This window comes from Talpa occidentalis, unplaced genomic scaffold, assembly GCF_014898055.3.
Source record: "Talpa occidentalis isolate TD23 unplaced genomic scaffold, MPIMG_talOcc4v2.1 talOcc4.14, whole genome shotgun sequence".
NCBI classification, from domain to species: Eukaryota; Metazoa; Chordata; class Mammalia; order Eulipotyphla; family Talpidae; genus Talpa; species Talpa occidentalis.
In genome coordinates, this window is record NW_023601433.1 from 77,977,528 (window position 1) to 77,991,747 (window position 14,220).

The following is a 14,220-nucleotide window of genomic DNA, read 5'->3' on the forward strand; positions in this document are numbered from 1 at the left end:
CACAGCATTTAGCATTCCTGGTCCCCGAGGACCATATGCCAACATCACCCTGTAGGGGCAGGAATGGCCACGGAGCAGGTTTTCTGATCCAGCAGACGGGGTAAAGGAGCCCTCAGTGGCTTTTGTAGGCTTTTGTTGGGATTTACCAGGTACATGGCAGGTAGGGGTGCCGGGGGGGCCAGGAGGCTGGCAGGTCTCCCAGCCCCCAGCAAGTCTTCACTCTGAGCTCTCTGGTGATCTCTGCTGCTCTGCTTCTCTGCTTCTCCTGCTTCTCTTCTCTTGGCTTCTGCAGGCATCCCCATGACGCTGCCCTTAAAAGCCCAGTCTTAGCCCAGGTGAATCCCGTCTACATAGGCCCACACCCTACTCCAGGTGCCCGCCATCAGGCATGCGTTCGGAACCGCAGGGTTTCATCATCTATCCTAATGGTGGGAGGGCAGAAAAGCCTGATACTTTTTACCTTACCCTACAACCCCCAATCACTGCCAGCCACAAAACACCCCCTGCACATTTCTGAAAGCCTCTGTAGGGATCACAGTCAGCTCCCTGCTTATGTCCTTGGGTCCCTTTCCTGTTCCTGATCACACTGCCTCTCAGGGTGCATCTCCCCCAACATCCAGCACCTGTGTCTATGGCTGAACTGCCATGGCCTGGCAGAATCTATTTTTCTGGAAATGTATGATCCTTAAGTTCCTCACCAGTTGGGGAGGAGCGTGGGAAGGGGATAAATGCTTCTGCCCCTCTGCCTCTAACCCATTTGGCTTTAACTATCCCCAGTCGAATGCAAACAGGCAAATGACCAGTGCAGAAGCTTCTGCAGGATCAGAGGGGAGGTAGCCTGCATCATGTCCGGAGAGGAATGTGGATAGGTGTGGTCCACTTTGGAGCTAGAACCAACAGGACTTGGGTGGGATGGGGAAGTAGAGGGAGGAATCAAGCTTTGTTGCCTTAAATGACCACTGGAAGGGACAGTTTTCATGTTAAATCTACTGAGGGTTCTCTTAGAAGCTGGCCCTGTTCACTAACGAATCAGCGAGACACTAGAGGGCCCCAAAGCATCTTCTCTGATGAAAATCTCTCCACGGGGGATGAGTTCTTACTCATTGGGCTATCTCTAAACATCCTCTTGGATGGTGAGCAGCTCTCTCGGAAGACTAGAATTCTTATGTTTATGATGTTCAGGGAAGATTCTGGGGCTGAGAGCATCACTTCTGAATGAATGTGTGGGATTCATTCCCACAATCATAACTACTATGAGCTTCGGTTTCTCTTGGCTAATGGGAACTGTATTCATTAGGACTTTTAAAATTCGAGTGACAAAAAAGCAACTGTAACAGAGGAAATTTATTAAGACGGGGTGGAAATCAAGTCAGGGGAAGGTCAGGAACTCAGCGGATTCCACCAGCCAGAGTCCAGGTGAACCCAATAGGGCTTCCTCTCTGCTGCTTCTTCCTCACTGCCTGCTTCTCTCTGGGCAGTGACTTGGATCTCTTTTTTCTGTCTCTAAGTGTCCTCTGCTCTGCAGACCACACCATGGAAAACATGGCTTTTGTGTTTCTTCAGGGCTTACATGAGAATCACACCAGCCACCCCGAAAGAGTCTTGTTTGAGTTGGTTCTACCTTCAAAATTCACAGGGAAGGATATTATTGGCCTATGCCGGGTCAGGTGATCATCCCCTAGGCCAATCAGCTGTGACTGAGGGCAGGATCTCATGTAAATGGGTTGCTCCTCTTGTGGCCATAAGGACTGAGGTTATTTCCAAAGAGGGGGCACAGCCCCACAGAATGCTACTGCTGGAGTAATAATGGTCCTTGCTGCAAATGTGGTAGCACCTGTCAGACACCATGTGGTCCTTGATAACATAGTGAGTGCTCCGTAAAGGTTAGTGTCTGTCATTATCACTATTGTTGTTGAAATTTGATTTAATCCATCCTCAAGCCAGTATAGTACCTAAAGTCAGCAGATACGCTGTCAGGAGGCCCCTCCAGTGGCTTTATGGTGTGAAGACGGAGTTTCATCTGAGCTATCTGTCACTTTCCCTGAGTCTTTAGGGAATGTCCCACTGTATTCTTAGTTATTTGTCCCTATGACAAGGGAGTATAAAAGAGTGATAGTGGGGCTGCAAGTGAAGTGAGATCAGTAATCTCACTTTCACAGATGAAACAAAAAAGGGGGTTTCCTCTCAAGACTGAATCAGAGGGCTGAGCTGAGTGAGGGGAAGGGACTCAGGCCCAACTCCCTGTGTGTCTGTGAAGATCAGCAAAAGATATGAATTAGATTGTAAAGAGGTCCTGAGATCTTGTCCACCTCCTTTTCATTGTCCAACACCCCCAAGCTATTTCTGCTTAATCCAGAACTCCTTTTGTTGCAAGTGACATGACTTGGCTACACTTGCTAGTGCTCTAAGGGGGCTTGGTTGGCGTGTGTATCTGGGAAAGGCAGGAGTGGTATGTGGACAGGGATAGCTGAAGCCAGGGATCGAGCAGCGCTCCTGGGACGCTCTCTTTCCCTTTTTGACTGTTTCTCTTCATGTGTCATTTTACATATCCAGGTTCATTTTGAGCAGCAGGACCATGTGACTGGCAAACCCGTATTTTCACCCCTTCAGCATTGTGACCCCAGAGACAATGTGGGTCTATGAGAAGTCCCCAGGGGAAAATTCAGATCTGTCCAGCTTGAGCTCCAGGCTTCTCTCTGAACCATCCTGGTCTCAGACCATACCTGTTGCTGTGGAAGTTGTGGAAGCTACTGGAAGCTCATAAAATGGAGGGTGGTGCCCCAGGAAGAGTGTTCTGGGAAGACCGGGCCACAGTTGTCCACTCCAGCTCCTCCCAGGGTATCAGCAAACATGAAGACCTTGGGGAGGCCTTTTGCAGAGGGATTTTATGCTTGTTGGGTGAGCAGAAAGGAGAAACCTAAAAACATATGGTGTTGTGTAGTCTGGGAAATGAGAGAAAATTGGTGGAACACAAGATAAGCCACTTCGGAGAGAAGAAATTGAATGACACTGTTGCAGAGATGTAATCACAGCCCATTAACCCAGCGTGGCACCTGGGCCTCAGGGCAGGAGGGAGAGGGAGAAGCCACCAGCAGGATCCGCAGCCCGCCCCATGGCAGGGTCTTGCCCATGGTTAGGACCGTCTTCGTTGACAAGCCATCAGATGGAGGTAAGACCAGCCACAAACTGCACAGCCATCCCTGCCTAAGAGCAGGTCAACATGGAGGGCAGGTCCATCCTGCCTATGACGGGGCCATGGAGAACATATTCTCACCACAGTGGTCCTAGCCAGTTCTGTGCAGCTTCGGCCAGCTCTGCTCAGGGCTTCTCTGATGCTGCGGTGTGGGGCTCTCAGGAGGGAGTAGGAGCTGATGGGTCAGTGAGTCCTCCCTTCTCCCCCTAGGACAGTTCTGAGACATGGTTCCTAGGGCTGTGTTGAGGATCCTGCAGGAGCAAGCCCCTGCTCACGCTGGCTGTGGCCAATTTGATAATGCATCCTGGTGTGGGCTCCCCACCATTCCCATTTGCTCCCCACTCCCTCGCTCTCCTCCCTGAGTGCATGGCCCTGAATGAAGTACCCAGAGGAAAAACACTGAAATTGCTTGCAATTTCCACCTCCATCCCTATATCACTCTTATCATCTACCTCTCTACCTGCCTGTCTGTCTGTCTCTCATCATCATGAAGAGCTGGCTTACACAATTATGGGGGCAGAGAAACCACACAATCCCAGAAAAGCTGCTGGTGTAATTCAGTCTGAGTCCAAAGTTCTCAGAACCAGGGAAGCCAATGGTATAAACTCCCAGTTCAGAGAGAAGAGGAGATGAGCTCTTCCACTCCAGAAAGGGGCAAATTGCCCCTTTCTCTATCTTTTGTTCTATTCAGACCCTCAACAGTTTGGATGATGCACCAGGGAGGGCAACCGATTTTCATGAGTCCCTCCTCAAATGTTCAAATAGCAATCTCTCCTGGAAATACCCTCCCACACACACACACCTAGAAATGATGTTTAATCTGGGCATCCTGTGGTTAGTCAATTTGACACATAAAATGAATCATCACATCGATAATGAAATGCTGCAATGAATCTCCTCAGACCTAAAACTTTTTAGGTTGTGAAAATAGTTCTGGGGATAAATTCTCTGAAGAATAGTGGCTGGGCTGAAGGGCTTGCTCCTCGGCCAATTTGAGACTGTTGCTAAGTTGCCCACCTTGGTTGCAGCCCTTTGCACTCTGTAGCTTCCCTGATGCTGAATATTAACCTTTAAAATGTCTGACAAGTGAAGGAGGGAAAAATAATACTCTAGTAGTTGCAATTTTTAGATCTTTGATTATTCGTTAAAGGTCATCTATCTACTTCTGAAATTGCCTGTGGATGTCCATGCCTCGATTTGCGGGTGGAGGGTTAAGGTTTTCTTTTGGACTGTGGGAACTCTTAGTTTTGTTTTGCTTTTTTTTAAAATTTATTTATTTGTTTGGGTTTTTTTTGTTTGTTTGTTTATACATGCACTGGGTACAGTCAGAAGCGCGGGAGGGTGAGAGAATTCACCAGAGCCAGAGCGGGGAGCAGAGCAGGCAGAAGGACCGAAGTACACTGCTGAGGGGAGCAGCGGGCGGCAGGAGAGGTCTGCGCGCCATGTGGGACCCTCCTCCGGTGGCCGGGGAGCAGCCGGGGATCGAACCGGCGCTGCAGAGGCTGCGGGCAGCTTCGCAACCCAGCGCTCAACCACTGCGCCACCGGGGAGGCCCACTCTTAGTTTTTTTAATCCATATGTCATGTATGTGGCAGATATTTTTCCCAGTTTGTTATTTTACATGATGTTTCGTTTGTTTATGTATTTTTGTCAGCTAGGAGTTTATAAAGTTTTATGTGGTGAAATATGTCGGGGTTTTTCTCTCCACATCTGGACTTTATATCATGCTTAAAAAAATCTTTCTCCACTCTATAATTATAAAATTATTCTTCAGCCCTTTCTTGTAGGATATATGTAGCTTTGCTTTTTTTTTTTATTAAAGCATTTCAACTAGAATTTATTTTAGATAATATTTTATTCAGCTCTCACAACAGTGCAAAGGGCTGTTGCCATTTGGGTAGAAGACTTGGGTCTCTGCCTCAATTAATTGAAAGAGAAATAGAGGTTCTGTGAAATCAAGAGATTTATTCATCTATTTATCTTGGGCCATTTGATGAGTTCTACATAGAACTTGGGTGCTAGAACCTTCTGCCTGTATTTGGAAGCAAGGACCCTGAATCTGGCCCCAGTGCCTTCCACCCAGCTCCTAGTGATCAATGTTTTGATTCTTTAAACACTCCTGAAATGAACAAACAACGAAATGGCTCTCAGAAGCCCCAACTGCTTGAGGATTTCTGTACCCCTCCCTCCCCCCCAGCCCCCTTATCACCACTGTTCCTTCTGTTGTTACCACCACTATGTGGTCTTTTCTGATCTTAAATCTTTCTAACTCCCGGTGTCTGCAGTGGTTCTTGCCTCCCCTTCTGCATGCCGGAAGTTTTAGACCTCAGGATGGTCATCAAAGTGTTGTTTATGTGTGTGAAATAACCCTGACGTTCAATGGCAAGACTCCTGTGAAATAAGGGATGCTGGAGCCCCTGGCCAGAGTGTCCAGGAGTTATGAAATGCTGTGTGCATGTTACTCGCTGGACGTGGTCACTGTGGGTTGAGAAGCACAGGGCTTCCGCCCAAGATTGCCCGCGGACTCGCCTGTCTGTGAGGGAACAGCGTTCTTCGAGGCAAACAGGGGGCCTATGTGCCTCCCTGTTGGGGCGCCATGACCCCCAGCCCCCAGCTGATTTTAGCCTGTGACTGTCAGGCCAGGGGTTGCCCAATCTTCTTACTTCTCAAGAAGCCAGAAATCTGCCTTTTTGACATGAAGTCTCTGGAATTCAAAGTGTTGGCAACTGGGTAGATTTAGGAAACATTATTTGGACTAAACAAAACACATCTGCAGGCTGTATCCTGCCAGTAGCTGCTGGTTTATGGCTTCTAGTTACAACAGCTCTGCCGAGGCGGTGATGATGATGATGATGATGATAGCACATACTGTTACTGAGCACATACTGTTACTGTGCCCGCAGGGGACTGTGCGTTATATGCATTAGCTCATTCATCCCTGACACCACCCGCTAAGGCAGACGTTATTATCCTCCTGTCATGCAGATGAGGAGACTGAATCTCAGAGAGGTGAAGTTATTTGCCTCAGGTCACACAGCCACTAAGTGTAGAGTCAAGATCTGCATCCAGAGCCCCCTCTCCTAACACCTCTCCTGTACCCCATTACTCCGTGGGATGGCCCTGGGTTTGTGATGCACACACACAGTCTGGCTGGAGACACCCCAATGCGCTTACTGCTTATTCTATCTTTGGATGATCTTTTTAAAAAAATCTGCATTGGAAACATTTGTTTGACGGGGGTATCCAAATATTAGCTCAATTAAAAATAAATAAATTAAAAAAGCATGTTTTTATATATGGAACATCTGCAAATTGTGTAACAATAAAATAATAAAGGTCAAAGAGGGCCAAAGAGCCCGATTCTCTTCTGTTCCTCCTTGTTGTTGTGGAGTGTCCAGCCCCCTTCTCCCTCCCATTTACCCCCAAGCCACAGGGCTGCTTCCCAAGGGGTCTCCCCAGAGGTGTGGCTCTGTGGACTCTCCTGCCTCCTGCTGCACCAGGACCCGGTGCGCCAAGGGCCTGGCTGTGTGCGTGTGTCCTCAAGGGCACTTTCTTGGGCTGGGTTTCCCAGATCCTGAGGCAGGACTTGTGTGTCCCAGGGGAGAGGAGAGAGGGAGTGGGAGAGGCAGGCCAGGGAATGGAGGAAGCCAAACAAGGACAGCTTCGGCCAAGTCCCAGGAAGGGTCACCTCAGCCCGACCCCGAGGTGGAGCCTGGATGTCAGTCACCTCCCAGCGTTTGCGATGCCCAGGAAGGGGAGCTGGGCCTGTGGTAGGGGCAGAGTAGAGAAGCTCAGCCACGTCAGCCTTTCTGCAACGCCAGCAGAGACCCCCCCCCACCCCAGCAGCCAAGACTGGTGCTCAAAAGATCACTGAAAGCTTCTGGTCGTGGGAGGGAAGGCGGGGAGATGGTGGTTATGGCCATACGACCTGGGTGGAGCACCAGCGTCATCCAGTGCAGATGTGATTCAAGGTGGGAGATGCTGGGATATGTTGGAAAGGGGTCTCAGAATCTGGGACTGACTTGGTGTCTCTGCTCACCGTGTGACCCCGGGCAAGTCTCTCAACCTCTCTGAGCCCTGGTTTTCTCTGAAAAAATGGAGGCAATTATTTGCCTTTCCCTTCCAGGGCTTGTAAATTGTAAAATACCACATAGATGTGGGTTGTGATTTATTTATTTCCTGTCTGTGTTCTAGATTTTAAACTTGATGGGGCTGTGTTGGATTAGTCAGCTGGGTTGCTCTACCAAAATATCAGATTGGTGGCTCGGACAACAGAAATTTCCTTTGTCACTGTTCTGGAGGCTGGAAAGTCCAAGATCAAGGTGCTGACAGGGATGATTTCTGGTGAGGCCTCTCGCCTTGGTTTGCAGATGGTGCCTTCTAGCTGAGTCTTCAACATATGTATAGTATTAGTTAGCTTGGCTGACTTTCCTCTGGACACAGGCAGGGTGGGGGTTGGAGAGAGAGGAGGGCGGGAGGGAGGGAGGGAGGGGACAGCAAGAATTGGCATCTCTTCTTATAAGGACACCAGTCCTGTCTGATCAGGGCCCCGCCCTTATGGCCTCATTTAACCTTCGGGACCTTAAAGGCCCTGTATCCAAATATAGTCACCTGGGGGTTACCGTTTCAATACATGAATTTGGGGCGGGGGAGAACACGATCTGGTCTGTAACATGTGTAAAATGCCAGCATAATCCACAGCAGATACTCCATGAATGTTAATTTCTCCTCTCCACCCCCCCTTTCCCCTCAGCTTTTCCTCCTTCCTTCTTTTCCTTCCTTCTAGCCAATATTATGTTCCAGGACCTTTCTGAGCTGGCAAGCAGCAGTAAACAAGACTGTCACTGCTCCAGCCTTCATTTTTTGAAAAATATCTGACCTCTGACCCATGGTGAAACAATATCTGTAAGCTGAAGTTTGGCCCGAGACCCCCAAAATGCCGCATGTGAAATCAGAGCTAGGACATCCAGGCCTGGCCATGGGGCCTGCTTCAGGCTATACTTTGGGGGCCTGTATATGCTTAACATGGTCTATTTAAATAGTGGCTAATTTGAAAATAGGACTTTTACTTAACAACGCCTATTTCCAGCTTTTTGTCATAATTAGATGAGTTGGCAGCCCTGGGCCTGCATTCTTGTGAGGCCTTCGTGGGTTTGGGTGGCAAGGCAGCCACCCGGGGAGACAGGCTAGTTAGTGGTTGCCGGTTCACTCAGCTCCCAGCCTGGTCTGGTTCAGTAATGATTACCTTTCTTCCTGATCCCTGTGGATACTAGGATCCGGTTAAATAAATGGGACTGTGAAGGGAGAACCTGACTTTGGACCTTATTTTTCTATGTGGATACTGGGTCAGTAGAATCTTGCTCTCTGCTCTTTTCCCATGAGCTTTAGATCATTGAATGTGGGCCAGGTTTGGGATGAAGGTAGGGCAGGTGGGGGCTGGTGGGAATCGGGAGTTTTTTCGTGGCAGGTGGCTTGCCTGAGGTCCTGTGAATGGCATCCGTCCCCATGTGACCATGTGACTTTCTTTGGCTAATAAGACTTTATGATACTAGCAAACATAAGGTGAGCGGAGCTGGACAAAGTGTGTCTTGGACACAAAGTGTGTCCATGTGTCTTGGACGCCTGCTTTAACTATCAGAATGTTCCAGGCTGGCCCAAAAATGTCTCGACTGCAGTCATGGGTGAACCCGGCCCAGACCCGAGGAACCTGCAGACTTGTGAGCACTGATAGAAACGGTGGTTGTGCTAAGTCATCTGGGCCATATCATGGCAGCAGATAACAGGAACATTTATTTATCTACTATGTGCCTGGATACAGGGGTGAACAAACTAGATGTGGCTCTTGTCACCCATAAGGAAAGATGAAACGCAGCCTCTTATAGCAACATGGAGGGCGTGCCAGGGAATTATGTGTGGTAAAGTCAGTCAGAACAACAGAGACAAATACTGGACATTTGCATAGAGGATACCAGACATTACAAAAACTACTTGACCTTAAACACTGTGAGGGCCCCCAGATGAACAGAGAGGGGGAAAGGAGGATGGGACAGGGGATATGAGGGAGGGTGGTGGGGGAAATAAATAAATAGGCACAATTCTTGCCTTTAGGCTATTTGTAAATATCGCTCAATTCTCTCACCTGTCTTGAAAGAGTGAACCTCAAAAAGGAAGGATGTGATTTACTTCGTGGTTAGCACTAATTACAATAACTGAGATATGGGAGCAACCTATGTGCCCAGGGACAGATGAATGGACCAAGATGTGGTATGTATCCACAGTGGAATACTACTCAGCAATCAAAAATGCTGAACTCTTGCTATTTGTGACAACACCCAGGCGATCATGCTAAGTAAAATTAGTCGGAAGGAGAAAGATAACTACTGCATGGTTTCATGAATGGGTGGAAGAGAAAGAAAAAAAACAAAGGGTCAGCTTAAGCCAGTCCAATAAGAAACACTAGAAATCTGTCTGTTGAATTAAGGTGGCCAAGCATGGAGAGGGAGAATGAAGAGGGGGGAGGGCCCCGGGGGCAATGGTGGAGGATGCCGGGCCCCGGGGGGTCTGGTGTGGGGCCAGGCAGCTACAGAGGTGGGACCCTCTGCCTGAGTCACATGTGCTGTAACCCATGTCATCTCAATGGTACCCATAATAAATGGACACGTTGCTCTAGGTTGATCCGGGATGGATTTCTTTCCCACCAAGTGCTTCGCTCCAACTTCTCTCTTTCCCATTTTAATTGTTCCCTCAGCCGCTGCAAAGATGCCACTGGTAGAAACAGCTTTTCCTAGTAATGGAAATCCTTTCCAAGTGTTGTGTGCAACGGGGATGGTCTTAAGTAATTTCCGTAAAGAGTGAGCAATTCCTGGTGTTTTTGTAAGGTGGGGAGAGGTTTATGTACTGTAAAGTTTGATGTATTGTGATAAATGATGCTTTGGGCTGAGATCTATGCAGAAAAACGCGGCTTGTCTGTGAGTTCTGGGAAATACACTGTAAATAAAAGTGGTGGTTTATTTCTTGGCTGGGCATTTTCTCTAATAATGTAAAGAGACGTCAACACCCATTTCTTAAGGGCAAAATATGAGGTTCTCCTCCCTTCTCACTACAGAGAAAGATTGACTAGAGCTGGCTGGGTTCTCCAGACTCTTGAAGGAAGCAGGGCCCGCTCAGACTGCAGACCTCACGCTGAATGCAGGTGAATCAGGGAAGCCGGCACCATCTGGCCCGCGTCTACCCTCCTCCTTCTTCCCTGGGGCATCATTCCCCAAACTGTCAGCTCTGCCTTCAGCCTGCTCTGGTCAAGTTCCTCTGTGAAAGGGGAAAGCCAGTCACGGTTCCCTTCCAAGCCTCAGTGTCCCCACCTGTGAAGCTACCCCATGATAACTCACAACTATCCCTCTAGCTCTCTATCTGTCTCACTCTCCCAGAGGCCCAGCTGTGATTCCGTCCCTGGGTGTATGCATTTGTTAGTTGCATCTTGGACATAGAGGAGAATGAGGACTGGGTCTCTAACAGTGGCACTGCGGGAGTGCGCTGGGAAGTGGGAGGTGATTTTCATGTAGTGCATGTCTGGGGGTTGCTGTTTAATCTGGTGCTCCTCAGGTGATGTTATGGGGCTGGATGCCCTTGACTGAATGTCAAGGAAGTAACTTTGAAGCAGGCATGAGTACTGGTTTGTGTAGCCTTGAGAGAGTTAAGTCCATTCTGTTTCTTCCTCTTTGTAATGAGGTGACTCTTTCAGCTCTGACATTCTGGAATCTATTGAAGTCGGTAATATTCTTGCTTACATGTCTGAGTGTGAGAGGCACTTTTCCCTCCAATTCCCTGTTTTCATCTTAGGGATAGAACTTAGTATGTAAATCAAGATTCTTTTGATTGACAGCCTTAGAAACTCAGTTCGAATTGGCTGAAACAGGGCAATTTGCTGACTGAACAGATTGAAACTTCTAGGGACCTGACTTCAGGTATGGCTGGATCCAGGTGTCCATTGAAAGGTCTTGCTTTCCTCCAGGCTGACCTGTGTTCTTAGGCAGGCTCTCCGCTGACAGTGGTGAAGATGACCATCAGCAATGCCAGACCTTTATCCCACTAGGTTAGTACTGTGGTAGAAAGGGAAAGCCTTTCCCTCAGAGATTTTAGCAAAAGTCCCAGATTTCCTTGGCTTAGCTTAAATGCCCACCATGGAGTGCATGACTGGGTCATATGCTCACTTTGGAGCTGGGGGCCTCATCCAGACACCACCAACAGAGACAGGTGGAAGTTCCCCATAGAAATGTGAGACCGTCAAGCCAGAAGAATGGGCAATGGGTGCTGAGCAGACCTGAACAACAGACACCTACCCTCAGGGGGCTTAGAGACAGACCTCAGAGTCTTCTTGGCATTTTTCATTTCTGGAGTCCAGATGGAAGTTCAGGTATAATACAGCTCAACCCCCTTCCTCCCAAGCCTGCCTTTTAGAAAGAGCACTGAGGCTCCCAGGAGGTGGGGCCATTTGCCAAAATTCCCTGAGTATGAGACATCTGAGCCATACTCACAGCTCGGGGAACAGGTGGCTGCTCTTCCACTGATCTCTGCATCTCTGGATGGCCCCTTACCCAGCGGGGACCCTACCAGGCCTGCAGTATTCTGTGTGGATCAGGCTTCACTTCTCACTCAGATGCAGTCTAGAGTTCAGCAGCATCACCAGAAGCTGGACAGAATTGCAGAATTCTGGCCCCAACCCAGACCTGCTGAATCAGAACCTCCATGTGAACAAGGTCACGGGGTAGTGGTCTATGCATTGAGAAGTGCTGGTCTACACTGTGCATGGCGGGGTCCTGGGGCCTGTGAGATGCTCCACTCTGCTCTGGCCAGGACGTCTTCCAGCCAACATGAAAGGGACTGTCTTCTCTTACAGCCTGGCAGAAGCCATGGTCATGGCAGATGGGTGCGGGCTGCCAAATGCTCTTGGTCTAGAAGGTCTTCTGTGAACTTGACTTGCCTTCCTCCAGCTGTGAAGTCTGGGCACGGCTGCCGTCCTACTGTCCTTGCCTTCGTCACCACCGAAGGTGTGAGAGTTGGTGAGAGGTCCTGAGACTGGGGGTCAGGTTCTGGGGATTTTCTGAGCTGTTCGAGCTAGAAAGTTCCCTTCCTGAACTTCACTTTCCTCTTCCATTAAATGCAGTTAGCAATTCTTGCTTTCTTCTTCTCATCAACCCGGTGCAAGATCAAGAAAGTGGATACTCCATTGTAAGCCCCAAGCGCTGTGCAGATCCACTGCCATGGTCCTTTCCCCTGTGATGTGGGGGAATGTTGCTCCTGAGATCTCCTCCATCCTTAACTTTCTGGACCCGTCTCATGGCAGACTGGCTGGGCGAATGTCGCTGTTGTTGATGCAACCGCACAGAGTCCAGACCATTAGGAAGAGCGTGGCCAGATATTAATTACAACATGAGCCACATGTAGTGGGAGCCGAGTGTTGCTGCTTCCCTGGGTTCAGGGACATTTCTGGGAAATGGGAAATCACATAATGTTTCATCCAACATTTATGGCGATTGGCTTGGGAGGGGGGCAGAGTTTCTATGGCCCTGCAGGCTGAGCACTGGAAAATTAAATGTCTTGCATTTTCACTCAGTTCTAATCATGCCACCAGCCATGGGATTTACGAGGCAGTAAAGTCTTGAGTATTGAACCAGCTGGAGGCCTGGCTGATGGCTCCCAGCCTGTATCCTTGACAAGAGACCCTCCAAAAGCTCAGGGCTTAGTTATGTCCCATCAACATAGTCCAGGCACCTACTGTGTGCTGGGTGTGGTATGAATGAGGCAGACCCGGAGATCTGCATTCCTAAGGTGATGGGTACCACCAGTGATGTCCCAGGTCACACAAAAGTGCCCCCTGTGGTTAAGGGAGGTGGGGGGGAAGCTTCCAGGTGCCATGGGTTGGCTGAGCACTGGTTCCCCCAAAAGGTATGTGCATGTGTTATTCCCTGCAAATCTGTGAATGTGACCTGGCTTGGAAAAACAGGATCTTTGCTGATGTGATTAAGGATCTTAAGATGGGATCATCCTAGATTATCCAGGTGGGCTGTGAATCCAATTAAGAGAGTCCTCACAAGACAGGAGAGGGAAGGACGTGTGGGGTGGAGACAGAGGGAGTGCTGCGGGTGCTGCCAGAGGATGTGGAGCCCCCAGAAGCTGGTTGGGGCAAGGGAGGATTAGTTCCTGGAACCACCAGTGGATCAGGGCCCTTGATTTGACACCTTGATTTGGACTTCTGCCCTCTGGAACTGTATGGGAATGAATTTCTGTTTTTGAAGTTACCAAGTTTGTGGTGTAATAACAAATTATGAAATTATCTGGCAATCCAGAAAGACTTCTTGGAGGAAGTGACTTTTAAATTATTAATTTTGCAGATATTATAGATGGGAAGGCTGAGGGCTCAGTTAAGTCCCATGCAGATGTTAATTGGGATCAGGGCCCACACTGGGAACTTTGATCCTGGCCTTGGCTGACTTCTGCCCTGATTTCCCTCCATCAAAGAGGAAGTCAGGAATCACAGGGCCTTCTGCTCAGTCTACTAAAAAAAAAAAAAAAAATGACAACCTTTCAATCTCTCTCTTCCTGGCTAGGAAAACTGCCCATAAGGAGGTGAGACAGATACTGGCCAGGCCAGGAAGGATTTCTCCTTCTTGTTTATCAGATGATTTTGCTCCTGGTGTGCTGTCTTCCCTTCAACAATAAAAAAATCGGTGGCTGATCCAACAAACAAGGCTGTTTCATACTCCTAGCAACTACAAAGTCAAAGCTCCAAGTGATCAGCACTTAGGACTCCTGGCCTGCCCTTGGCGTGGGTGCCCGAGTGAAGGTGGCATCAACGATGCACCAACTTGGGATGTGAGTGTGTCCCTGTGGTTTTTTCCATCCTGATATAAACTGCTTAAAAGTGGTTGGCAGAGTGGAGGTTTGTCCTCTTTAGAGGGTCTGCAGGCTCCTGACGGAGCCTGTCATAGCTGGTCCTGAAGGAGACAGGCCCACAGGTGTGGACATGGCCA